Source organism: Ovis aries, chromosome 18 (genome assembly GCF_016772045.2).
Source record: "Ovis aries strain OAR_USU_Benz2616 breed Rambouillet chromosome 18, ARS-UI_Ramb_v3.0, whole genome shotgun sequence".
NCBI classification, from domain to species: Eukaryota; Metazoa; Chordata; class Mammalia; order Artiodactyla; family Bovidae; genus Ovis; species Ovis aries.
Window position 1 is genome coordinate 24,440,697 of NC_056071.1, and position 25,293 is coordinate 24,465,989.

Below are 25,293 nucleotides of genomic sequence, written 5' to 3' on the forward strand. Positions count from 1 at the left end.
TTATATTTCAGGCTACAGGCAACACTGCTAAAGCAACAGAATACAAAGGTTAAAGCAAAAGAAACACATCTAATACGGACTCAGGTCTGTTCTTCCCTATTACACCCTGATTGGATTAGGAAAAAAAAGATTCTGAGACTTAATAACCCTGAACCTCATCTCTCCGCGATTCTGTGCTAGGCGCTAGGCTTTCTCCGAGAGAGCCTCTTCCCTGGCTGGTTTGGAGTGGGGATTCAGGCCTACGCACCGAGACCCCAAACCCTCTGAGCGCGGGGAAGAGGCTCTCCGCGGCCAGCCGCTGCTGCTCCTCCCGTGTCCTGGGCTCCAGCGCCCTCACCTGGCTGCTGACGCCGCCGCCGGCTGGCTCCGCGCGCTCGGGCTCCCCCGGGCTCCGCAGGCTCGGGTCTGCGTCTCCCAGAGCGGCCGCCAGAGCCCGCCCGGGTCCGGCCGGGGCCCGGGGCCCCCGCCCGACTTGGGCAAGGGGGAGGCGAGCTTCAGCGGGGGGCGGGTCGGTGGCGCGCGGGCGTCAGGGGCCCCGGGGAGGAGCCAGCCTGGCGCGGCCGGCTGAAGAGCAGGCAGCACTCTATAAAAGCCGCCGCTCTGGCGGGCGGCCGGGGAGCGCGGGCGAGCGCAGCGCGGTGCACCCCGGCTGAGCCTGGCGAGGGCCAGCGGCGCGCGGAGCCGGCGGAGCTGAGCGCGGTCCGGGGCTGAACCCCGCTTTCCCGGACGAACTACCACTCGGGCTTGCCCGAGTCCCGGGACATAACCGGGCCCGTCAGTGTGCCACCCGACCGCTCTGGCCGCGGCGCTTCTGGCCCGCGAGGCGTGAGAGTGTCTCGGCTACCGACCCAGAGGTAAGCGGGCCGGCTCGGCGCGCCGGGGCTGTGCGGACTGCCCAGCCTCAGAGGGGAGGGGAGATGGGGGGTTCGGCGCCTCCACCGGGGTTAGGGAAAGCGCACCGCGTCATGGGCTTGTTTGTCTGTCCAGTCTGTGCTGTGCTGTCTGTTCGTCTGTCTGTCCACGTGTCTGTTGATGGGCACACGTCCGCTGTGGGATTTCTCTGAGGTCGTGTGAGACTTTGCAAGGAGCAGGTGCCGGGGGGGCGCCAGTGTCCTCGGAGCGCATCCGGCGGGGAGCAGGTCCCCGTTTTCTGTAGAGTTCCCCGGTTCTGAGTGTCTCCGGGGAGATACTTGCTCCCCGAAGTGTCTCGTCGAGGAGTGACTGCTCCGAGGGTCAGATCGCGAAGTCCAGCTCACAGGGAGTCGGCTCACACCGAGCACTGGTGGGCGCGCACCTGGCGACAGGTCTGCGCCCTGCTGCTCGGCTTTGAGCACTGTCTTCCTTCTTGTTTCCCCTGCGCTTCCTGCTGCCTCGCCGCGCGCGCTCTCCCCGACGGCGAGAGGCAACCAGCATCGCTCTGGCACACGGCCGGTGGAGGTTAATTGAATGTTAGATGACAGGAGGACCCCTACTGATGTCTAGACTACGACGCCCAACCTGGCATCGCTGCAAGAGGGTTCAGCAGTCCCTGGAGAGGAATGTCAGCTCCGAGAAAGGTCAAATAAGGTTGGGAATAAAGACAGGGACCTGGCGGAGCCCAGGCCAGGGCCGTGGCCAGCTCTCCAGCTCGCCGCTCTGGGAATCAGGGCCAGAGACACTCTGGAGTGAAGCCGGCGGGACGCATGTGCTCCTGAGAAAGGAGCTCAGTGCGCCGAGGTCTTCCGCCGCAGACTCGCTGTCCGCGCTCTCAAGACCGCCGCGGTTCCCCAAGGGTCCAACACTACGGCCGTCCCAGGCGCGCCGCCAGGAGCCGGGTTTGAGGTCCTGAGTCCTGCTTCGTGCAGCCAAGGCTGCCCACAGGTGAGAAAACCCTTTTAAAACGGAACTTTTGATGTGTGAGCCAGTGCCTGGCTGCAGGCTGGGAGCGAGTCTGTCTCTCCATTCCGGCGGTCTGGAGCGTGATCCCGGGCGCGCCCGGGGGCGGGAGCCGGCGGCTCTGCGTGCCCAGGCGCGGCGCCACCATGGACAGCTCCCAGCCGCTTCCTCCACTCCCTGTCGGTGGCCCTGGGTCTCCCGGGGAAGTGGCGCGGTTTTCCTTCCAGACTGGGAGAGTAGGGGTACAGGGCAGGTGGAGAGGGGCCGATGGTCTGCAGGAGCCCTCCGGATCCCGTCCCGAGGCGACGTGAGCCACTCAGGAGGATAAAGGAAGCCTGGGTGGTTTGTGACCCGTTCCGAGATCGCCCAGAACCTGAGCTCTTACCCGACTTTCAGTGTGGTGTCGTGGGGGCTTCTCTGCAGCACCACGGGGCCCTCCGAGGTGTTGTAATTGTGCAACGCACGCTGAGACAGTGAGATGATGCCACACCTAATTAGAGACCCCCACACTCCAAACTGTTTTAGGCGTGTGACATAGGATCATGTTCCGCTTTATTAAATTCTTTAGTGAATACGGTACCAGAAGGCGATACTAGTTTCACAGTTACGGGGACAGAATGGAGAAAAAGCACATAGATCACGTTTACAGAGAATGAGTTTGGATCCTTTTGCAAAAGCAGCTGTGCTGTTTTCCGAGCCCAATCGCTTCCTCCCAGGCGCGTAACACTCTTAAAGAAGCTTCCATTGGTTCCTCTTTAGCCCAGTAGAGCATTTTGCAGTTGGTTGTCTGAAAACAGGCTGCGGAGAACCTGTAGGAGTTAATCTGGGCAAATTAAACATCTCCGTTCTCTGATAAGAAATGACATTGGCTGAGGCTCTTTTTGTAATTTTTCAGCTCTGTAGAAGATGTAGCTTCCTTCATCTTAACATTGCCAGAAATTCAGAAGATCTGCTTCTGTTTGTAGAAGGCCTATAGAGAGTAAAAACACTCAAGCATCTTTATTTATTTATTTTTGAAGACAGCTTGTGTGACTTTTCAAAAGTCGCTTAAACTCTTGTCTGTTTCCCCATATGGAAACTGGGGACAACACAACCAACCTTGCAGAGTTGCCAATGAGAATTAAGTAGTAAAATGTAAAGCACATATATCCATGCTAAACACAAAGAAAGCTCTTAAAATGGTAGTGATTATAAGCATATTTTACTTTTTTTCTTTTGCCATGCCACTCAGCATGCAGGATCCTAGCTCCCCAACCAGGGATCAAACCCATGCCCTTTGCTTTGGGTGCTCAGTCTCAACCCCTGGATCATCAGGGAGGTTCCCAGAGGCATATTTTAAAGTTGGTTGTGCACTGCTTTTGGATTACATTCACCAGCCCTCTGCTGTCTCTCCTAACCTAGTGATTGTTTAATAGGGACTCCAGCTCCACTTTATATTCATGTTTGAGAACTTGTTGATAGAAATGATGAAAGTGCTGAAGTTGATTACAGTGTTGGAAAAAACAAAAGCAACAACAACAACAACAACAACAAAACCCTAATGTGTTCACCAAAGATCAGTGGAAGAATGTTTGCATGAAACAAATCAGTTGCCTGTTTTCCCCACCTGTGCCACTTGGAGAAAGTAAGTCATTTTCAAAATGTTATCACAGCCCTCTGGTTGAGATGATCTATTCTTCCTGATCCTTCTCTCAGAGGAATTCAGGATCTTCTGAGGGAACTCCTTGTCCTCTTGGAGGTGAGGTTCCCTTGGGTATTGATAGGAAGTGCCCTCTGCAGCCCCATTTCTTGATTCCTGCAGGATGAAGTGTGGGGTCGATGTACTAGGGCAGCACATGGTCTAGGAAAACCCTGAATGGTTGCTCCCAGTCAGGAGGCACATGCTCTTGTGTTTGAACCTTGCTTGGCTGTGAGACCTGGGCCAAAACACTACCGTACTCTGCCTGGAGCATTGCCACTTAGGTGGTCACAGATAGATCTGAACATTTCCTCCAGCTCTGTCTTTGAGGTTCTTCTGTCTGGTGTGTGCATGCTCAATCATGTCTAACTCTTTGCAACCCTGTGGACTATAGCCCTCCAGGCTCCTCTGTCCATAGGATTCTTCAGGCAAGAATACTGGAGTGGGTTGCCATGCCCTCCTCCAGGGGATCTTCCTGACTCAGAGATCAAACCCTCATCTCCTGCACTGGCAGATGGATTCTTTACCACTGAGCCAAGTTGAATATGTGACGTCATGCAGAAGTTTGGATAATGGAGTTGTACTGAGTCCAATATCACAGTTAGATTTTTTTTTTTCCTGCAAAAAGCATGGGTGTACGTGTGGGTGTCTGTGTGTGTTTCCACCAGTTTTACATTCTGCTGCTCTTAGATTTTCCATATATTTTTTTTCCTTAGTAGATCAAAGTCATCTTAGCTCCCTCCATCTGGAAGGAGTGGAACTGATGGATGCAGTCCATGGATTCTGGGAATCTTTCGTCTACCTGGTGATGTGAATGATGACGTGGGCCCTGGCTGAACTTGAAGTCATGATTCTCTTCTCTGGACTCCTGTACTGTTCCAGTTTCCAGCACACAAGACTTACTGGTAGGAAAACTATCTAACTACAGAATCCTTTTGGAGTAGTGGGCCAAAGAAGGGGAGGAACTGGTGTGAGAGGCAGAAAGAGGCTCTTCACGGATCCTGTAGCATTCTGTCTGCTGCAGCAGCTTCTGAGTGGCTGGGACAGACCGATCAAATAGCAAGTGTGGCATTCAGTGGGGATGGCTGGCGGGCTGATGGGGGTGACTCTCAGCGTCTTTTGAGGCCTGCCGCTTTAAGTGACCCCTTTTAGTACCTCATGTGGTATTGATGGAGCAGCACAGTTTGACAGGATAAACGTTTTTTGCATTTGTAGTTATAACTCAAAAGATAAATATAAGCATGTTGATTCCTAAAAGGAACAAAGTTATGTTTATGGGTCAAATCCACAAGATCCCATATCCATGATCAGTCTAGGGAACATCTCTCTCGTTTTAAAATTTTTTAATTAAATGATTTGGCTACACTGGGTCCTATTGAATGGGCATGAGTTTGAGCAAACTCTGGGAGATAGTAAAGGACAGGAAAGCCTGGTGTGCTGTAGTCCATGGAGTCGCAAAGAAATGGACATGACTGAGCCACTGAACAACAACAAGTCTGGGTCCTAGTTGCACCATGCAGGATCTTTAGTTGTAGCATTTGAACTCTTAGTTTCGGCGTGTGGGATTTAGTTCCCTGACTAGGGATCGAACCTGGGCTCCCTGCTTTGGAAGCTTGGAGTCTTAGCCACTGGACCACCAGAGAAATCCCTACATCTCTCTTTCCACATGATGGCAAACACCAAAATGGTTCATCTCTTCCAGATATTGCACCAGTTGTCTCCTTTTGCTGCATTTTTTCTCATTACATGGAGGCAACTCAGTTTCTTTTCAACAGGGAATAGGAAGTGATTACATTCTTACTCTCCTGGGTCTGGTTAGGTTAGTAGGCTGTTAGGATGGTAATGGGTCTGGGCAGAGACTGAGTTCTTTTTCACTGTTTTGCCGGCTGATCAGCTGGGCCCAGAGTCTCCTTTCCCAAGAGCCTGGCAGATGGACATTTTGGTAAATTGGACAGAACTGTGGTGCCTATTGGGCTTCTCTGGTGGCTCAGCCGGTGAGAGCCTGCCTGCCAATGCAGGAGACCCAAGAGACTGGGGTTCAATCCCTGGATGGGGAAGATCACCTGGAGAAGAAAATGGCAACACACTCCAGTTTTCTTTATTATTCTTATTATTCTTAATTTGCTTATTTTTAATTGGAGAATAATTGATTTGCAATATTGTATTGTGTTTTTTTTGCCATACATCAACATGGATCAGCCGTAGGTATGCATATGTCCCCTCCCTCTTGAACCTCTTTCCCACTTCCCACTCAAGTATTTTTGCCTGGGAAATTGCATGGACAGAGAAGCCTGTTGGGCTAGTGCATGGGGTCGCAAGTTCAGATACCACAGAGCACATACGTGCACACAGGGTACATATCACAGCGAGTCTTATTAACATCTGCACTTTCAGGGGCTCTCCTAGCCTCTCTGGGAGGTTCCCTATCCTCTTTCCTCTCTCTGCTTTGGTACCAGGCTTCATTCAGACTTGGCTGTTTGGAAGAGAGGCTGCCTGCAGAGAAATGTCATCAAATATACATTTGCTTTCTGCTTTGTACCCTTGGTGCCAGGAAACTCACTTCCCCACCCCAAGGGAGAGGAGCTGTGATTCTCCCCTCCTCTGTTACCTTCCAGGGCCCCTCTCTAGGCTCAGTTTGGCTCCAAGCATCTGAGCCCACGTCTCCCTTCCCACCCCCTGCAGGTGAGAGAGCGCTGGTTTGTGTGTGGTGGAGTCCAGGCAGACACCTCCCCCACCGACACTCACTCAGAACAGGTTTCCGCTCTCCAGCTCCGGACAGTCTGGCTCCTCATGTGGGGAAATTGCTGAGACATTATCTGAATCTTTCACAAGGACAGCCACATGATAGATATAACTTGGCTTTAAAGTGCTTTGACCAGACAACAGCTTTTGCAAACCCTAAGCATTTCTTTCCTTCAGCTGTCCATAGAAGAGCTTAGCCATTAGGCATTTTCTATCACAGGGAAGGCCCATCTAGAAAAGGGTCCTTCTGGCATGCAAAGTATTTGTGCTAGACTATTGCCTCTCTTGTCTCTATTCATCATGGGGTGGGCGGGGGGGTGGTGGCAGGGGGCTGCAGACTTCTCCAGGAGCCTACTATACTATGTGGCCTTTTCTGGGATCAGAGTTCATGCTGGTGCCCTGAGACTTTATGGCTGTGAGGACAGACCCAGCCCGTGGGGCTTCCCAGGTAGCACTAGTGGTAAAGAACCTGCCTGCCAGTGCAGGAGACTTAAGAGACCTGGGTTCAATCCTTATGTTGGGAAGATCCCCTGGAGGAGGAAATGGCAACCCACTCCAGTATTCTTGCCTGGAGAATCCTCATGGACAGAGGAGCCTAGTGGGCTACAGTCCGTAGGATTGTAAAGACCTGGGCATGACTGAAGCAACTTAGCTCAGCATGTGGGACCAAGGAAGGTACCATGGCAGAGTTTTTTAGACTCAAGCATGCAAGCAAGTCACTGGGGCGCTTGTAAAAATGCAAGTTCCTCAGAGAGATCTGGGTGGGTGGGGCCAGCATCTGCATTTCTGACAAGCTCCCAGGTGATGCTGCTGGTCCACAGAGCTTCCTTTGGGTCACCAGGGCCTACATCATTGCCGACATTTTGTGACACTAATGCAACTTTTGTTTTAAGGTCTTCATCCTTTAAAAAAAAAATATTTATTTATTCATTGGCTGTGTTGGGTCTTTGTTGCTGCTCAGGCTTATCTGTAGCTGTGGTGCATGTCCATCTCACTGCAGTGGTTTCTCTTGCTGTGGCTCATGGGCTCTAGAGCACAGGCTCAGTAGTTACGGCACATGGGCTTAGCTGCTCCAGGCTTGTGGGATCTTCCTGGATCAGGGATCGAACGTGCATCTCCTGCAATGACAGGCAGATTCATTACCACTGAGCCACCAGGGAAGCCCTAACTCAGCTCGTTTTGGTGTCGTTAGAGTCCATTTCTGATGTCCAAGTCGATGGGGCCCAGCTGGCCAGTGTCCTTCTAATGACCTGCTAACGACCCTTCAAATTCTTGGAGATAATTGTTGTCACTCCTAAGCTGTCTTATCAGTAGACTAAATATCTTGAACCCCTTTGAGTTTCCCATTTTCCCGGTCATAATAAATTTTCCAAAGCTCCCTGGGCCAAGTTACTTTTAAGTGCAAGACCATTGTGAAAATGGCAATTTATCTTTGCCTGGCAGAGGCATTTGAGTGTAATTTTGGTGGTATTAAGAGATCACTTGGGGAATTTCATCTCAGTCCTCTTCCAGACACTGAGAATGCGTGTTTACATTTCAACAACTTTATTTGACTCTGAAATCACAACTATTCTTTTTTTTTTTTTTTTGGAACCTGAAAATGAAATCTAGGCTCAATGATCTTCCTCAGCTGCCCTCCCTATGGCACTACTGTGGGGATGGACTGGCCATCGGAGATGCCCCTGCAGCCCAAGATGCAGGTGTGCAACTGCATTTAGTTGCCACTGCTGCATCCGGGAGCAGGGAAGAAATTGACTACTGATTTGAGCATCTTCTAGGGGGAGACCCTGTGTTAGCCATGAAGGAGGCATAGTTGAATAAGTGATCTCCGTCGTCCAGAGCTAACAGTCCCATGAAGGGGTTCTTGTTGTTTAGTCACTCAATCGTGTCCAGCTCTTTGTGGCCCCACAGACTGTAGCCTGCCAGGCTCCTCTGTCCATGGGATTCTCCAGACAAGAATACTGGAGTGTGTTGCCATTTCCTTCTCCAGGGGATCTTCCTGGACCAGGGATCAAACTCATGTCTCCTGCATTGGCAGGCAGATTCTTTACCACTGAGCCACCAGGGAAGCCCTGCCATGGGGAAGCAAACATCCAAATCAGTGGTTGCCATGCAGTGTGACTGGGGCTAGGACAGATGGGTCAGGAGGTGCGGTGGGCAGAGGGCCTGCTTGGGGGCAGGCAAAGCCAGGGGACATCCCCTGAGAAGCTCCTCTGAGAAGCGGCATGAGAAGAGGTGCATCTAGAAGGATTAGCAGGAGTTTACAGGGCTTTTCTGGGGCTTCTCGGGTGGCTCAGTGGTAAAGAATCCACCTGCCAGTGCAGGAGACGCAGGTTCAGTCTCTAGGTTGGGAACATCCCCTGGAGAAGGAAATGGCAACCTGCTCCAGTATTCTTGCCTGGCAAATCCCACAGATAGAGGAGCCTGGTGGGCTACAGTCCATGGGGCCACAAAAGAGTTGGACACAGCTGAGCAACTGAGCACACACAGAGGAATTTTCTGGTGAGGCAAATGTGGAGAGTGGAGTTCAGAAGGCATTCTATACAGAAAGGAGGCTGCAGAAAAATCCAGAAGCAGAGTCAGTTCGGTTTAGTCGCTCAGTTGTGTCTGACTCTTTGCAACTCCATGGACTGCAGCATGCCATGGGGGAAAACGGGGAGGCCATGCAGAAGAATCCAGAAGCACAGATAGGCCTAAACATTTCATTTCTTGCAACCCTTCAGTTCCATGAAGCCTGTAGCTGCCTCAGGTACATGAACTCTCTAAAGCTGAAGAGAGAGAACATCCCTCTGGACATCTGTAGGTCTCTGGAGCCTTTGTCTCTCAGGCTGGTGCTTTAAAACTACTTTAACCTTAAATTTTTTTTTCTACAAAATCTTACTAAACCCAGTTTACAAACCAGAGAAAATGTGGCTGTGGCTGTGAGGGTTTGGGTTTTGTCTTGTGGCCTCTAAAGAATTCCACAGAACTGTAGGGGTTCCGTGGAGCATGGTTTGGAAATCTCTGTCCTGGAGAGTTTTTAATTGCTTTTGGCAGCCCTATGAAGAATGTTATCTTAGTTTTATTGTGATGGTCTTGCTGTCTCTTCTTGACATTCTGGATGCCTTGCTGGTTGTTGTGTCAATAGTTGTCAGTGGAAGGATACCAGAAGTGTCCTGTGTGACACTCTGACAAATGTGGGGCACACTGGCTCCCCGTGAGAAAGGGAGTGTGGCAGGTGCTGGCTCAGAAGTCTCCAGCAGTAGCTGTCCACCGGGGGAAGCAAAGAGAGCAGTGAGTTTCTTGCAGAAATGGGCTTTTTTACTTGCAACCTTGTCTAACCATCCAAGACTTTTCAGATTCTAAAAAAGTTGGCAAGGGAAAAAAATAAAAGCATATTTCTGGGTATAAGACTCAACAAATTCTACCCAGGATCTCTCATCTCTTTTCATCGGTGTAAACTAGCCAAATGTAAAATTTAAAGGCAGGATGTTTTTGAGAGTAAGTTTTGAAAAGAGACTGTTAAGCCAGAAGCTTAAGAATGGAAAAGTTCCACTGGCCCAGGGTGAGGCGGAAGGTTCCAGTTCAAGCTGGAGCTCCTGTGTACGTCTTACAAAGCTCTCTCAAAGGAGAAAATTGATACTCTAAATGGAACAATGCCTGAAGGGAGCCCCACCCCTCACTGATGGATGGTCCTTGTCCTTAGAAAGGGATCTGAAGAACTCCCTGTAAGCACTGTGTGGGTGTGCGTGCTAAGTCACTTCAGCCATATCCGACTCTGTGACCCTGTGGACTGTAGCCCACCAGGCTCCTCTGTCCATGGGATTTTCCAAGCAAGAATACTGGAGTGGGTTGCCACTCCTTCTCCAGGGGCTCTTCCTGACTTGGAGATCAAACCCCTGTCTCATGTCTCCTGTGTTGGCAGGTGGGTTCTGTATTAGTAGCACCACCTGGACACAGAGCAAGCTCTAAAAGCACCATCATGTGACTGATTTAAGGTGACGAATGTAAGGCATGCTCAGTCTAGAGAGCACTACTGGGTGCTTGAGAAACCCCAATGGAGGAAAGGGACAGTGAGGGTTCCCTTCAGGATGTACACGTGCTGTTGCCTGGGGCTGGGTCTGCTGCCAGACCAACAACCCACTGAACTAGGGAGTGTCAAGAAAGAGCTGGTGATCAGCAGCCTCTCTATCCAGATGGTCTTGTGTCCAAGGGTCTTGACATCAGCTCCCATTACTTTGGAAACTGGCCCACCAGGAACTATGGGATTGATTCCTAAACTGTGAAGATTCAGCTTCCTCTTGCCTCCTCGGGCTGGCCTTACACTGGCTCTTAGGTTGCCCTGATCTGTCAGGACAGGTGACCAATGACCCTGGCTTCCTAGATCCCACAGGACTGTCTGATGGATGGCCAGTGATGAGCCCGAGCTGTCTGCTTGGTTGCGTTGGCTACTGCCCGGCTCTCACCCCACTGCGTGCCTCCTTCCCTCCGCTCCCCAGAGGGGGCAAAGGTGCCTGCATGTGAGTGATGAGGACATTGATGCCCATGGATTCGGAGCTGGTACAGAATGATCTTTCTTTTTTTTCCCTGCAAGGTAGTGGACCTTCCCATACCAGGGATTGAACCTGTGCCCTTGCCGTGGAAACTTGCAGAGTCTCAACCCCGGACCGTGAAGGAAGTTGCAGGACATCTCGGATGCCTGTCTAGCTCTTAGTGCAGTGCTTCAGTGACCCGCCTTCTTTCCAGGGCTCTTGTCCTTGCTGTGTAATAGGGGCCATGATTCCCAGCTAGGTCTCCTTGAACTCCCCTAATCCTTGGGGCTTAGGACCCAGAGCTTCTCAGGCAGACAGTGACCATGCAGAGCAGTTCCCCATCCCGTAAAGAACAACAAGAATGAACCTCGAACGGCCTGAGCCAGGGAGCAGATTTAGGCAAACCGTTAACATTTTTTTGTTTGAAAAACAAACTGGTGGTTTATGACGAGCCTGTTTCAAAGCCGGCTGTGTTATAACCACTGAGTAATTCACTCGTGTGTCAATTTTCCAAAGGATTGGGTTCAGGAAAACCTCAAACATAGTGGCTAAGTACTTTTCCTTTCCTTTAAAAATTGTGTTTATTTTGGGAGGAATTTAATCCATATGTTTCAGATCTATTTCCATGTTACTCGGCAAAAGGTGGGTGGTTTTTTTTTTTTTTTGCCCAGCATTGCTAAGCCATGAGTCCACTTGGTTCCTTTCTCTTCCCTTCCCACAGCCATCCCCAAGCTTCACCCAACGGGTGCTCACAGCTGATCCCCAGGCTTGTGGCTGGTCAGTTCTATAGCCTTTTATGTATACGAAGCGCTGAGTCAGTTCAGTCATGTCCGACCCTGTGACTCCCATGGACTGTAGCCTGCCAGACTCCTCTGACCATGGGATTCTCCAGACGCAGGGATCAAACCCGTGTCTCTTACATCTCCTGCATTGGCAGGAGGTGTTTTTTTTTTTTTTTTTTTTACCACTAGTGCCACCTGGGAAGCCCATTTTATGAGACACGAGCAACTGTAGGTCTTGGAGGCAAAAAGAAAAATCAGTGATACTATTTCTGTCTTTTTTGAAAATTTTGACATTTGATTCACTACAGATTTCTGGCATTTATTTAGGTTTGTTAAATGTTGTGATACAATATTAGTTATATTGATTGACTGAGTTTTTGGTCCTATCTTAAATTTTGCATCTTTGGCTCAACTTTCTTCTGACTAACCTCCTTCAGGGCTCTTTCCTGTTGGGAAGTCAAAGTCCTTATCATCAGTGCTGGTTCTGTTCTGATATTTTCTGATGCAGATCTCTCTGGGATGACCTAGAGTGGTGGGACTGGGGGTGGGTGCAAAGCTCAGGATGGAAGGGATGTATGTACACATCTAGGCCTGGCGTGCTGCGATTCATGGGGTCGCAAAGAGCTGGACACAACTGAGTGACTGAACTGAACTGAACTGATAGCTGATTCACTTTGTTGTACAGCAGAAACTAATACAACATTGTAAAGCAATTATGCTCTAATAAAACATATATATAAATATATATAAATAGATCATATGGTTGTCTTGTAAGAATGAAAACAGATCAATATAGGAGGATAAATATCCTGCAGATATTTTGCAGAATGTATGAAAATTTCATGTATGACATGTGCTGTGCTGTGCTAGTCGTGTCCAGCTCTTTGCAACCCTGTGGACTGTAGCCCTCTAGGCCTCTCTGTCCATGGGATTCTCCAGGCAGGAATACTGGGGTGGGTTGCCACTTCCTCCTCCAGGGGATCTTCCTGATCTAGGATTTGAACCTGCATCTCTTGCATTGCTGGCAGATTCTCCGAGCCACTCTGAGCCATTCTCTGAGCAATGCTCATTGCTGAGCCACCGGGGAAGCTCCATTGTAAGGCATAGGCAGTATCAATTCAGTGAGGGAGAATGTGGTTTGTTCAGTAAACATATCTGGGTATTATTATTTTTTACAGAAAGAGACCAGTGTCAGAGAGAGGGGAGCAAGCTTTGGGGATGCTAAATGTGCCTCTGGCTCTTAACCTATCTGTTGATTTGAATTGGGGGTGTAGGAGTCTTAGGGAAAGTGGAGGAGAGGCGTGCGGGTCCCCTCTAGACATCCATGTTGTCTGAAGCTGGTATTTTCCCTTCTCCGTTGCTTGTACTCCTTTCTGAGGAGAGAGGAATTGTGGTGTTCCATGGTAAATATTTTGCCAATTATGCTGGACTGATGCGTCACTGTGCCTGTGAGTTCTTAAGAAGGCATTGCATTCACTAGATTTCTCAATTCATTTCCTGGGAACAAAAGAGAAAGCAGTTATAGGAGCTGGACTTCAGAGCTTTCATAGCAAGGATTTCTTCTCAGTGAAGTGATTTTGTGAAAATAAAAAGTACAGCCATCTCGGAGGCACTGACTTGGTTCCCAGTGTTGAGGAACCTCAGAGTTTCCTTTGATGACCTAACTGTGGGCTGTGTATATACTTGAACTTACTTGGTGGCAGAGCTGAACTCTGTTTTTAGTTTTAAAATCATTGGGCAACGTTGTTACAAATGATAATAGATAAACATGTCTGGGATTTTCTGAGAAGGACCGGTGCTAATGAAGTTAATTTTTACTGTAAACATGCCCCACATACAGTTACTTTAAATAAGAAACTATTTTTAACATGGAGAAGAAATGATGTTTCTATTGAATCTTGCTTATTAAGAGTGAGCTTGAGCTTCTGCTCTGCTGGGGTTGTTTGAGGATGTCACCTTTCCAAAGTCTGAAGATCAGAGAGGTGTAGAGTCACATTTTGGTTTTATTTATCTTTTTTGGATGAGCCTCCCAGCTAGGGGTTGCATTCCGCCACCTCACCCTTTCCCCTCTTTTTTTGACCAGGGCACATGGCAACTGGGATCTTAGTTCCCAGAGCAGGGGTTGAACCCTGGGCCCTCAGAAATGAGAGCTTGAATCCTGACCACTGATCCACCGGAGGTCACTCACCTGGGTGTGATGGAGTTGGCAGAGGGACCCAGGTCTGTGTGAATCCGAAAGCCCGTGCTCCAAATAATGACTGAAGTTGCTTGATTCTTAAATTTTAAGGAAGCATGTTTAGGGGAATTCTGTAATTCATAGTAAAGCGTTTTGAGAATAACAGGTAACCCAAACACAGTTGCTGATTCACCAGCTCTTTTGGGACACCTAGGATTCAGAAATGACTTCATGACATTTCTGTGCCATGAAGAAGCTCTCAGTTGAGAAGATGGGTAGGGCTTCAGGTGCCTATAGTCTGTGCTATAAGATGGGTGGACAGTATGGAAGCACTGCAGATTGATGAGAAATAACTTTACTGGGGAAAGAGACAAGGTGTCATGGAGGCAGTGTTTTTTTTTTTTTTTGAGTATACAATGTTGTGTTAGTTTCTGCTAATACACTAATGTACAGTGACTCAGCTATACATTTACATATATCCCCTCTTTTTTGGATTTCCTTTGCGTTTAAGTTATTACAGAGCACAGAGGAGAGTTCCCTGTGCTTTCTCCAGGCTAGAATACTGGAGTGGGTTGCCATTTCCTTCTCCAGGGGATCTTCCTGAACCAGGGATTGAACCCAGGTCTCCTGCATTGCAGGCAGATGCTTTAACCTCTGAGCCACCAGGGAAGACCCCTGTGCTCTACAGCAGGTTGTTATTAGGCATCTATTTTATCTACAGTAGTGTGTGTATGTCAATCCCAATCTCCCAGTTCATCCCACCCCTCTTCCCCTCTTAGTGTCTGTATGCGTGTTCTCTATGTCTGTGTCTCTATTTCTCCTTTGCAAAAATGGTTAGTCTATACCATTTTTCTAGATTCTGCATATATGCATTAATATATGATATTTGTTTTTCTCTTTCTGACTTTACTCTGTACGACAGTTTCTAGGTCTGTCCACATCTCTGCAAATGGCACAATTTCATTCCTTTTTGTGGCTGGGTAATACTCCATTGTATGTATGTACCTCATTTTCTTTATCCTCTCCTCTGGTGTTGGAGATTTAGGTTGATTTCATGTCCTGGCCGTTGTAAACAGTGCTGCTATGCACATTTTTGTGCCTGCGTCTTTTGTGATTATGATTCTCTCAGGGTAAATGCCCAGCAGTGGGGTTGCTGGATCATACAGTAGTTCTGGCTTCAGTTTTTTAAGGAATCTCCATGCTGTTCTCCACAGCGGCTGTACCAATTTACATTCCCACCAACAATACAGGAGGGTTCCCTTTTCTCCACACCCTGTCCAGCATTTATTGTTTGTAGATTTTTGATAATATTGTTTGATTGGGCCTTGAAGGAGTATCTGGTTTGCTGGCTGGAGGAGAGAAGGTTAGGAGGGAAGGACTAGCCTGGATTTAGTTTAGAGAATCCAGAAATCAGATATTTGGGGGAAGGTCTAGGAGTTCCCTGGAAATGAGACCATAAAAGTGAGGACAGGTGATGGTGGTCCTTCAAAGCTGAGTCAGGGCATTTTTGTATGTGGCTTTGATGAGGTGAGGGGTGTAATCAGTAGGTGGACACTAGACCATTGCTCCTGGTGGCAGGTAGCTTGGGTGTCCCTCACTTCTGAGGTTCGTGTTCTTGGCAGGAAGTCCATTTGAGAATACCAGTTCTCACCTGAGAATGTACTTCCTAGGGTCCAGTGAAGGCATTAAGAACTGCACTGCCTATAACGAAATACTGGTGCTGGGGCCAGAGGGAGAACATTAAGCTGGAAGTGTTTCAGGGACCGCATGGCCTCATGTGAGGCCCAGTCCCTCTGCAGCTTGAGCTCTGAGCCTTTGAGGAGAATGTTCTGAGACTCGTGTGTCTTTGGAATTTTCCTTCCAGGCCAGTGCTTTCTGTATCCACTCTTAGTGTGACAGCAGAGTGTTCGAGCCTTTATCCTGTGACTTTTGTGCTGATTATTTTTATACTTAAAAACTGTGAAGTGTATTTATTTATTTATGGCTGCGCTGGGTCTTTGTTGCTGCTCGGGCTCTTCTCGAGTTGTGGTGAACGGGCAGGCTACTTTCTAGCTGTGCTGCACAGGCTTCTCATTGCAGTGGCTTCTCTTGTTGCGGAGTGGGGGCTTTAGGGCAGGAGAACTTCAGTAGTTGTGGCGCATGGGCTTAGTTGCCCGGTGGCACATGGGATCCTCCTGGATCAGGGATAGAGCCCCTATCCCTTGAACTGGCAGGCAGACCCCCAACCACTGAACCACCAGTAAAGTCCTATGCTGAATTTTTATAAACACCTTCCTAATTCTTCACAAATTCTTGGGCAGATTCCTGACTTCTTTGTTTGACTGACTTGCCGCAGAGGTGGTGGAAGGAATGTGGTTGAAAGGGACAGAGTTTTCATGTATGGCTCACCTTTAGGGAGGACAGAGTCATCACTGTGAAGGGTGCTGGTTCATTTCAAATAGGCCAGCTCAACTGGATGAGATGGGTACCCTGAGTGCTCTCTGCAGAGGTGCCAAGGTGACCTTCCAGCCCTTAGCTCTTCTCTGCCCTGGAGTTGCAATTAGACATTCAGTGGTTTCAGTGAATTGAGCCCATCGAGGTTACCCTGAATATCTGAGAGTCCCTTGGACAGCAAGGAGATCAAACCAGTCAGCCCTAAAGGAACTCAACCCTCTTGATGTTGTTCAGTCACTAAGTCTTGTTTGACTCTTTGCAGCCCCATGGGCTGCAGCATGCAGGCTTCCCTGTCCTTCACTATCTTCCAGAGTTTGTTCAAACTTATGTCCATTGAGTCGATCATACCATCCAATCATCTCATCCTCTGTCACCCCCTTCTCCTCTTGCCCTCAATCTTTCCCAGCATTGGGGTCTTTTCCAGTGAGTCAGCTCTTCCCATCAGGTGGCCAAAGTATTGGAACTTCAGCTTCAGCATCAGTTTATACCAGAAAGCATTTCCTTAAAGAGATGCTTTCCCCCCTCCCCACCCCCCACAACACTTTTGCAACACAGAGATCTGGGTTAGCTTCTCTTTACTGATTACACTCAGACCACAGAGTGTTTTGTAAATGGATAGGACTGCAGCAAAATTCAAAGTCAGTAATGTGTACCCTCAGCAGGTCCATTTTTCATTGTGGATGCTCTGCTTGAGAACTTGAAACCCAAGATGTACGCAAGAAGAGACTGCTGGAAAATGAATGAGCAGGCTATAGGTACTCTGGATGAAATGCCTTTATCATAGGACTTCTTGTGCATGCCCTGTGTCCCACTTACATGGGTGATAAGTCAGCAATGCATTTATTAGTTTGACTTTTATCAAAAAAGATACCAGGGACTTGAAGCTTTGAGCCAGTGCCAGGTGAATCAATAAAACCAGGAAATACTGCATTTGCTTAGCCAGTTATTCAGCAAACACTTATTAATCCACCACTCTACACCAGGCATGGAGTGTACTAAACCCAATAACTCTTGCTCCTACCTTGCAATTCAAGTTGTGGTGGGGTCATGTGAATGAAAGAGAATAGCAAAACATTCTACATCTATTCAAGGCACAGAGTGGGCAGAAAAGTGAGAGGATTCCTTTATTCCTGGAGGATTATTGCTCGATTTGAACATGACAACATAGTGAGAATCTGTCAATCAGAGATAGGACCTTTGGATACTGGGAGGTCAGACCATGGGGTTCATGAAAGGAGCTACCAGCAATTTAACAAGGTGATAGTAAATGGACAAAGCCAAGTGGGGTGAGAGATGAAGCTTTGGAGTGAGAGATACCAGGAGACGGATCTCTCTCGCTGTCTTCCTTTTCGGTTATTTTGTAAAATACATGATATATTTTCATGTAGTCCAATCTGTTGACCATTTCCTTCAGATTTCTTCCTCTTGCTGTTCTTTAGTCACTCAGCTGTGTCCGATTCTTTGCGACCCCATGGACTGCAGCATGCCAGGCTTCCCTGTCCTTCGCTATCTCCCGGAGTTTGTTCAAACTCAGGTCCATTGAGTCGGTGATGCCATCCAACCATCTCATCCTCTGTCACCCCCTTCTCCTGCCCTCAATCTTCTTCGGTCAGTATATAATTATAAAGTCTTAGACCATCACTGGTAGTCCCATGGATTGATTTTTAAGCTCCTAGACCTGTGTGGAATTTATTTCAGTTCATAGTACAAAGAGAGATTCTTGCTTCATTTTCCCCTGAATCAACCAACCCATTATCCAAGCACAGTTTTCTTGAACAAGCTCTGCTTTATCCATTGGCTCCTGCTGCCAGTGAAAGCTTAGCAGATCTGGTTACAAGTGGAGAAGATAGCAGGGATGTGATAAGGCTAGCATGGCAGGAATTCAGCCAGACATTTGATCTGACCATCTGGGCGGGCTTCAGAGATTCCATCTCAACGGACTAGACCTGGCTGTGTCTGGAAAGCTCTGCAGAGATGCGGCTAGCACTGCTGGCTGTTCTACTCTGAAAATTTAGTCAAATGAGGGTTGGTCCAGCGGCACACTGGGCTGCTAGCCTCCCTGGGAAGCGCTCCCTGAAGGGGCTCGATCATTCCTCCCTGGGGAGGGTGATCATCTGTGTGTCCCAGTGAGTCAAGGTCTGAGAGAGACCACCCATGGGAACTCCCAGGCATGCCCAGACTATGGGAGCCCCGGTCCAGAGGGATGCCAGCATTCTGAGTGCAGTCTCTTCCACGAAACAGGAGCTTGTATATACACAGTGTAAGGAAATTTGTTCCTGACCTATGTTGAAGAGGTAGCCGAAATAAGCTTCCCATCCTCTGGGTTCCCAGACGCCATGATTTATAAGGCTAGATGTCCAGTCCTCTCTTCTGTCTAGGGGCTCATGTCCTGTTTATTTATAGAAACTCTGAGTTTATTGTAGAATGTGATAGAGTCATTGCCTGCTGCCTCTATGGAATGAATGGATGAGTAACTAATGATTGACTGTGACTGGTTTTTCCATGTCTTCCCACAGCTGTGCTACTTAACATTGGGGGTGGCAACTCATTTTAAACTGCTGGTTCTTCTCTTCAGTAAGATCCTGGTAAAACCTTGACTTTAATGTCATGTTACTTCAGGACTTCTTCCTCATTCCAGGCTTTTCTTTTTCATTGAATACATGCGATAGTCACACTCTCTGGAGTCTTTACAAACCATGTTTTTAAAAACCTTCCTTTATATCAGAGTTAGAGAAGAAATTCACGTTCTAGAAAGACTTGCAAGGTAATGGAGGTTCCTACTGTTTCAGATCCTATTTGGAAGATATGTTGGGGCAAAAACGTTGAGTTTACCTATTCTTTTAACTTCTCAGAAACCTGTTAGAAAGTGGAGCTGTTGACCTGCAGGTGTAGGGGTCTATGGAGCACAACAGCTCAGCCTGGTGCACCGTTCTGTGGCTGGACTGCACCTGCCAGCCAGCTGGCTCATCTGCATCTCAATTCAGCTGGCAGAACAGCTGGAGGCTGGCTAGTCTAGGTTGTCCTGACCCACGTGCTTGGTGTTAGCGGGCTGTCTTCCGTGGGGCTGAGGGGACCATGTATACCGTGTCCAGTATTCTGGACCATGTATCTCTCAGCATCTAGCAGACTAGCCTGGGTGTGTTCTAAGGTGGCTGATCCGGTTCTGTGAGACAGAGGAAAAGCATGCATTGATCTCAAAGCTCAGTGGCATACCATCACTTCTACTCCCTTTTTAAAAATGTCTTAGTTTGTGTATTTCTTTTTAAAAATATTTTATTAATTTATTTGGCTGCACCGGGTCTTTTTTTAAAAAATAAAGTTTCTCTTTGTTTGGCCCCAGACTTTCTTTTGTTTACTTTTGGCTGTGCTGGGCCCTTGTTGCTGCGCAGGGTTTTCTCCTGTAGCAAATGGGGCTGCTCTTTGGTTGTGGTGTGTGGGCTTCTCACTGCCGTGGCTTCTCTTGCTGAGGCTCTAGAGTGTGAGGGCTTCAGTAGTTGTAGCTCCCGGGCTCTAGAACACAGGCTCAGCAGTTGAGGCACACAGGCTAAGTTGCCCTGTGGCATGTGGGATCTCTCTGGACCAGGGTTCGAACCTGTGTCCCCTGCGTTAGTAGGTGGATTCTTTACCACAGAGCCACCAGGGAAGCCCTGCACCAGGTCTTAGCTGTGGCTTGTGGCATCTAGTTCTCTGACCAGGGATCAAACACCAGTCTCCTGCACTCGGCGCTGGGAGTCTTAGCCACTGGACCACTAGTGAAGGGCCACTTCTGCTTCCGTCTTTTGGCTGAAGCAAGGCCGGTTCGTGTTCAAGGTGGGGAGATTCTGACTCTGCCTGGTGATGGGAGAAGCTGCAATGCCGTATTGCAAAAGACATGGATCCAGGGAGAAGAGAAAAGGGTGGGAGTGTGTGTGTGCTCAGTCTTGTCTGACTCTGTGACTCCGTGAACCGTAGCCCACCAGCTCCTCTGTCCATGGGATTCTCCAGGCGAGAATACTGGAGCGGGTTGCCATGCCCTCCTCCACGGGGCCTTCCCAACCCAGGGATGGAACCTACGTCTCTTGTGTCTCCTGTGTTGTCAGGTGGATTCTTTACCCCTAGTGCAGCCTAGGAAGCCCACGGAAGGGGGGGAGTGGGGCCATGCTTGCGGTCAATCCACCGCACCTACATTTGATAAAACTCCTTCCTCCACAGTAATCTTGCACTTGGATGCACTGACTCCTTGCATGATTTCTCTGAGTCTCAATTGTGCATACGTGTCCTGGCATTTGCATTCATCTCAGCAGGCAGCTGGGTCATCAGTTCTTCTCTTGGAGATGTGTTGGCCAGCCATCCTCCAAGTACAGGCACAAGGACAGGCCAGCACCTGAGAGTGGTCGTGTCCAGGAGGGAGGGGACTGTGGGGTGGGAAGGGGACATACCCCACAGGATCTTGGCTGCATGCCCTGAAGGCTGGCTGAGGCTGTCAGCTGCTGCAGGGCAGGTCTCAGAGCCCCAAGGAAGCCCTGTTCACCCTTCCTGGTGCCCTTGCCTTTAGCTGGGTGTGGGTGGGCAGGTCTTGCCAGCTGAGGTTCCTGCCCTGACCCACCATGTCAGCAATGGAACTCCCAGAGGACCGGCCCCAGGTCCTGCCCACACACCCGGATGTTGACAGGGGCACGGTTCCAGCACCAGCCTTCATGGATGGTCTCATCGCTTTTAAGATAATGACCATGGGGTGTGGGCTGGCGGGAGTGGTGACATCACTTTCCTGCAATTCTGGGTCAGTTCCTGCTGCTTTTCTCTGCATCTCTGAATGACTGAAATAAATCTACGCGTTGGGTACGTGTCCTGGAAGGTTTCGAGCCTGCCAACACACTTGTCTTGTGACGTGGCCAGGAGAGTGATGGCTTTGAGGTCAGAGGTCCTAGGTTCAAGATTCTGTCCTTGGCTTGTTGTGTGAACTTGAACTTTTCTAGGCCCGAGTTTTCTTATTTGTACCATGATGGGTCCATCCCTGATTTTGTGAAGTGATACTGAGGTTGGTCAAACCAATCAATCCTCAAGGAAATCAACCCTGAATATACATTTGAAGAACTAATGCTGAAGCTGAAGCTCCAATACTTTGGCCACTTGATGCAAAGAGCTGACTCATTCATTGGAAAAGACCCTGATGCTGGGAAAGATTGAGGGCAGGAGAAGGGGGCGACAGAGAATGAGATGGTTGGATGGCATCACCAACTCAGTGGACAAATGTACATATGTCTCCTCCCTCTTGAACCTCCCTCCCACTCTTTCCCATCTCTGTAGGTTGTTACAGAGCCCCAGCTTGATTTCCCTGCGTCACACAGTAAATTCCCATTGGCTATTTTACATATGATAGTGTATACGCTTCCGTACTACTCTCTTCATTCATCTCACCCTCTCCTTCCTCCCCACCGCCCATCTCCACACGTCTGTTCTCTGTGTCTGCGTCTCCATTACTGCCCTGCAAATAGGTTCATCAGTACTATCTTTCTAGATTCCATATATATGTGTTAAGATATGATACCTGTTTTTCTCTTTCCGACTTACTTCACTCTGGATTCATCCACCTCATTAGAACTGACTCAAGTGCATTCCTTTTTTATGGCTGAATAGTATTCCACCACATATATGTACCACGGCTTCTTTATTCATTCCTCTGTTGATGGGCACCTGGGTTGCTTCCATGTCCTAGCTATTGTAAATAGTGTGATCCGGACTGTTTTTAAAGTTTTTATGGAATTTGTTCAATATTACTTCTGTTTTATGTTTGTTTGTTTTTTTTGGCCACAAGGCGTGTGGGATCTTAGCTCCCTGACAAGGGATAGAACCCAGACGCCCTGCATTGGAAGGTGAAGTTTCAGCCACAGGACTACCAGGGAAGTCCTCAGTTGGTTACTATCGTAGCAGACCTATACATCCTAAATCTATCAGTAGGAAGAAAGGGTCATTCCAGGCTCGCAGATCAGAATCATGGAGATAAGAGTCGGGTATTTCCTTCCTTCCCACCTTGATTTTATCTGGAAGGATCCCTTGTGGGTAAGGAGACATCTTCACAATGACGAAACTCTGGTTTCTCATGTTCCCACCCATAAGAGCCAGCATTCCAGTTGCCTCTGAGTCCCATGTGGTCTTGGCCAGAAGGAGAAAAAGTACCCAGGGCTTGCACTGGGTACAGACCTTCTAGGGCAGGACAGCTTCTCCATGCCACTTCTCCACTGATGTTTCCCAGAGCCTGGAGGAGGTAGCGGGATTGCTGACCCTATTGCAAACCACCCTGCCTCCAGAGGCCGTTCTGTATGTCCTCACATAAGAAGACCAGCAGTTACTGCCTCATCCTTCTCGCCCAGCACAGAAGTGGGGTGATCCCAGGAGACGATGGATGAAAGCCAGACTTTGCTCCTCCATGAGTGAATAGTACCCAGTGTGGACTGCCCCTCCCTAAGGGCCATGGGATGGCTGGACTCCATCCACCCATACAGTGGGCAGCATTTATCCCTGGAACGAATGCGTAGTCTTCCAGAGGCTGCAGATGACTTCACACGGCTATCAGGTGACCAGGCAGGAGTGCCATCCTCCCAATAGATGTATGAACAGTATTCAGTTCAATTTTGATCCATATTTTTAGGTCTACTTGGATTAGGAAATGTCCAACCAAGAAGGTTTAGTTTTAGGATTCTAATTTTTATTAGAGCATAATTGCTTTACAATGTTGTGTTAGTTTCTGCTGTACAGTGAGTGAGTCAGCCATACATATACATGTATCCCCTTTCCTCTTGGGCTTCGTTCCCGCCCCCCATCCCACCCCCTAGGTCATCACAGAACACTGAGCTGAGCTCCTTGTGCTATACAGCAGCTTCCCACTAGCCATCTATTTTACACAGGGTAGTGTTTTTATGTCAGATCTAATCTCCCAGTTCATCTCTCCCCTCCCCATGGCCACAAGTCCATTCTCTGTGTCTGCATCTCTATTCCTTCCCTGCAAATAGGTTCATCTGTACCATTTTTCTAGATTCCACACATATGTGTTAATATACAATACTTGTTGTTCTGTTTCTGACTTACTTCACGCTGTATGTATGACAGACTGTAGGTCCATCCACATCAAAGCAAAACCGAAAAGAATCTTGCAGGAAGCAAAGATAGTCATGGAAAATTCCCTGGGCTGGAGGTAAGGCATGAAGGTGGTGAGAATGATGGTTATAGTTTTTTGAATACCTACTATCCTTGAGGCATTATGATCAGTATTTGCCTCTCTTGCCTCTTTGAGCTCTCCCTGCTGCTCCGCACGCTTGGGTCTGTGCTATCCAGACAGCCTAGATGAGATGAAAAGAGGCCCAGAGAAGTTAAGCAACTGGCCCAAAGATACACAGTAAATCTGTCTGTGTGCGGTGGTGATGGGAGGGGTGGGGAGGTCTGCTGTTTGAGCTCAGGTCTCTCTTCTCGGCTTCTCTCTCATCTTCTGTTATGGGGCGCCTCCCAGATCCTATCTGGAAGATGGATCTGCTGGACTCTAGGATCCCTTTCCAGTGCTGAATGACCCTGATCTCTATGACTTAATGTCTTGCTGAAGAAAATGGTGCCTTCTGCTTGCCCTGTTTGTAGTGATGTTGCTGCACCCCCAGAGAGTACATGAGACCAAGTTGAGAGTTGTCATTAGACGGTAAGAGTTCTGGAAGAAGGAACAGGCACCCTAGGTTTTTTTTCTTTTTTTTTGGCAGCACTGCTCAACATGCGGGATCCAATTCCCTGACCAGGGATTGAACCCTCACCCATCTGCAGTGAAAGTACAGAGTCCTAACAACTGGACCACCATGAAAGTCCAGGAACCCTGATTTTTATTTTCGGCTTCCACACCAAGTGGCTGTGTGTCCTGAGACAGGTTGACCCTTCTGAGCCTGTGTCCCTACCTGGAGACAAGAAGCTTGGGTGCAGTTGTCCCTAGGACCCTTTGAGCCTTGGAGGAGAATGCCATCTCCTTTCCCCAGCTGCTCCAGACACGTGAGGGCAGATTTTTAGGCAGAATCAGACTTTTGCCTGCACCATGCGGCATTCAGGATCTTAGTTCCCTGGCCAGAGATGGAACCCTGGCCCCCTTCCGTGGGAGCTCGGAGCCTTAATCATAGGATCACCAGGGAAGTCCCAGGATCCAGCTTTCTTGAAGCATTTTTTTTTCTAATGGATGACTGGAATTTCACATCAGGTGAACATTTCAAAACTTCTGGAAATGACTCTGACATGAGAGCAAATGGATCTTCCTTTTGTAATAAAATCTCTTCCCTCCAGTTAGGACTAGCCTTTACAGAGTTCTTATCACAGCACCTAAACCATGTGGCGAGCAAAAGGTAGAGAGACTTCCGTTGTTGTTTTGCCATTGTTGTTTAGTTGCTAAGTCATGTCTGACTCTTTGTGACCCCACGGACTGCAGCATGCCAGGCTTCCCTGTCCTTCACTATCTCCCAGCATCTGCTCAAACTCATGTCTGTTGAGTCAGTGATGCTATCTAACCATCTCTTCCTTTGATGCCTTCTTTTCCTTTTGCCTTCAATCTTTCCCAGCATTGCAGTCTTTTCCAATGCGTTGGCTCTTGGCATTAGGAGGCCAAACTACTGGAGCTTTAGCTTCAGCAACAGCCCTTCCAATGAATATTCAGGGTTGATTTCCTTTAGGATGGACTCATTTGATCTCCTTACAGTTGCTCAGTTGCTAAATAGTGTCAGACTCTTTGCGACCCCATGGAGCACAGCATGCCAGGCTCCTCTGTCCTTCACCACCTTCCGGAGTTTGCTCAGACTCTTGTCTATTGAGTCAGTTTAGTTCCTCTGTAATGTGGGAGATAGCCCAGGCCTGAGTTTCTCGGGAACCAGTGCTGGGAGCAGGTCCCGTGGTTGAACCATCATTGCTGCCCTGCGAGTGTGCATTTGCCCCTGTGTGCCTTCAGCTAACACGAAAACCCCAGTTTCTGTGTTAATACCCACCCCCATCCCAGCTCCCACAACTGCATGAAAGCAAGAGAGAGAGGCAGACTGATACCTCAACAGCTCAAAGAACAAGCTTGGCGCGCTGATAAAATCAGCTGAGAGATCCTATCACCCT

The 25,293-nt window shown here is 48.7% G+C and overlaps 1 protein-coding gene across 4 annotated transcripts in view; it reads left to right on the plus strand.

The window, feature by feature from the left end:
• The first annotated feature begins 613 nt into the window (after window positions 1–613).
• CEMIP (cell migration inducing hyaluronidase 1) overlaps window positions 614–25,293 on the plus strand; it is a 160,708-nt gene continuing 136,028 nt past the window's right edge. Inside the window, exons 1-4 of one of the 4 annotated variants that reach the window (XM_027957132.2) lie at window positions 614–854; window positions 1,731–1,860; window positions 3,291–3,499; window positions 4,270–4,458. The gene's annotated coding sequence lies outside the window, so the exon portion shown is untranslated. The remainder of the gene's footprint in view (window positions 855–1,730; window positions 1,861–3,290; window positions 3,500–4,269; window positions 4,459–25,293) is intronic. The other 3 variants (XM_042235148.1, XM_042235149.1, XM_027957133.2) reach the window with 3 other exon arrangements.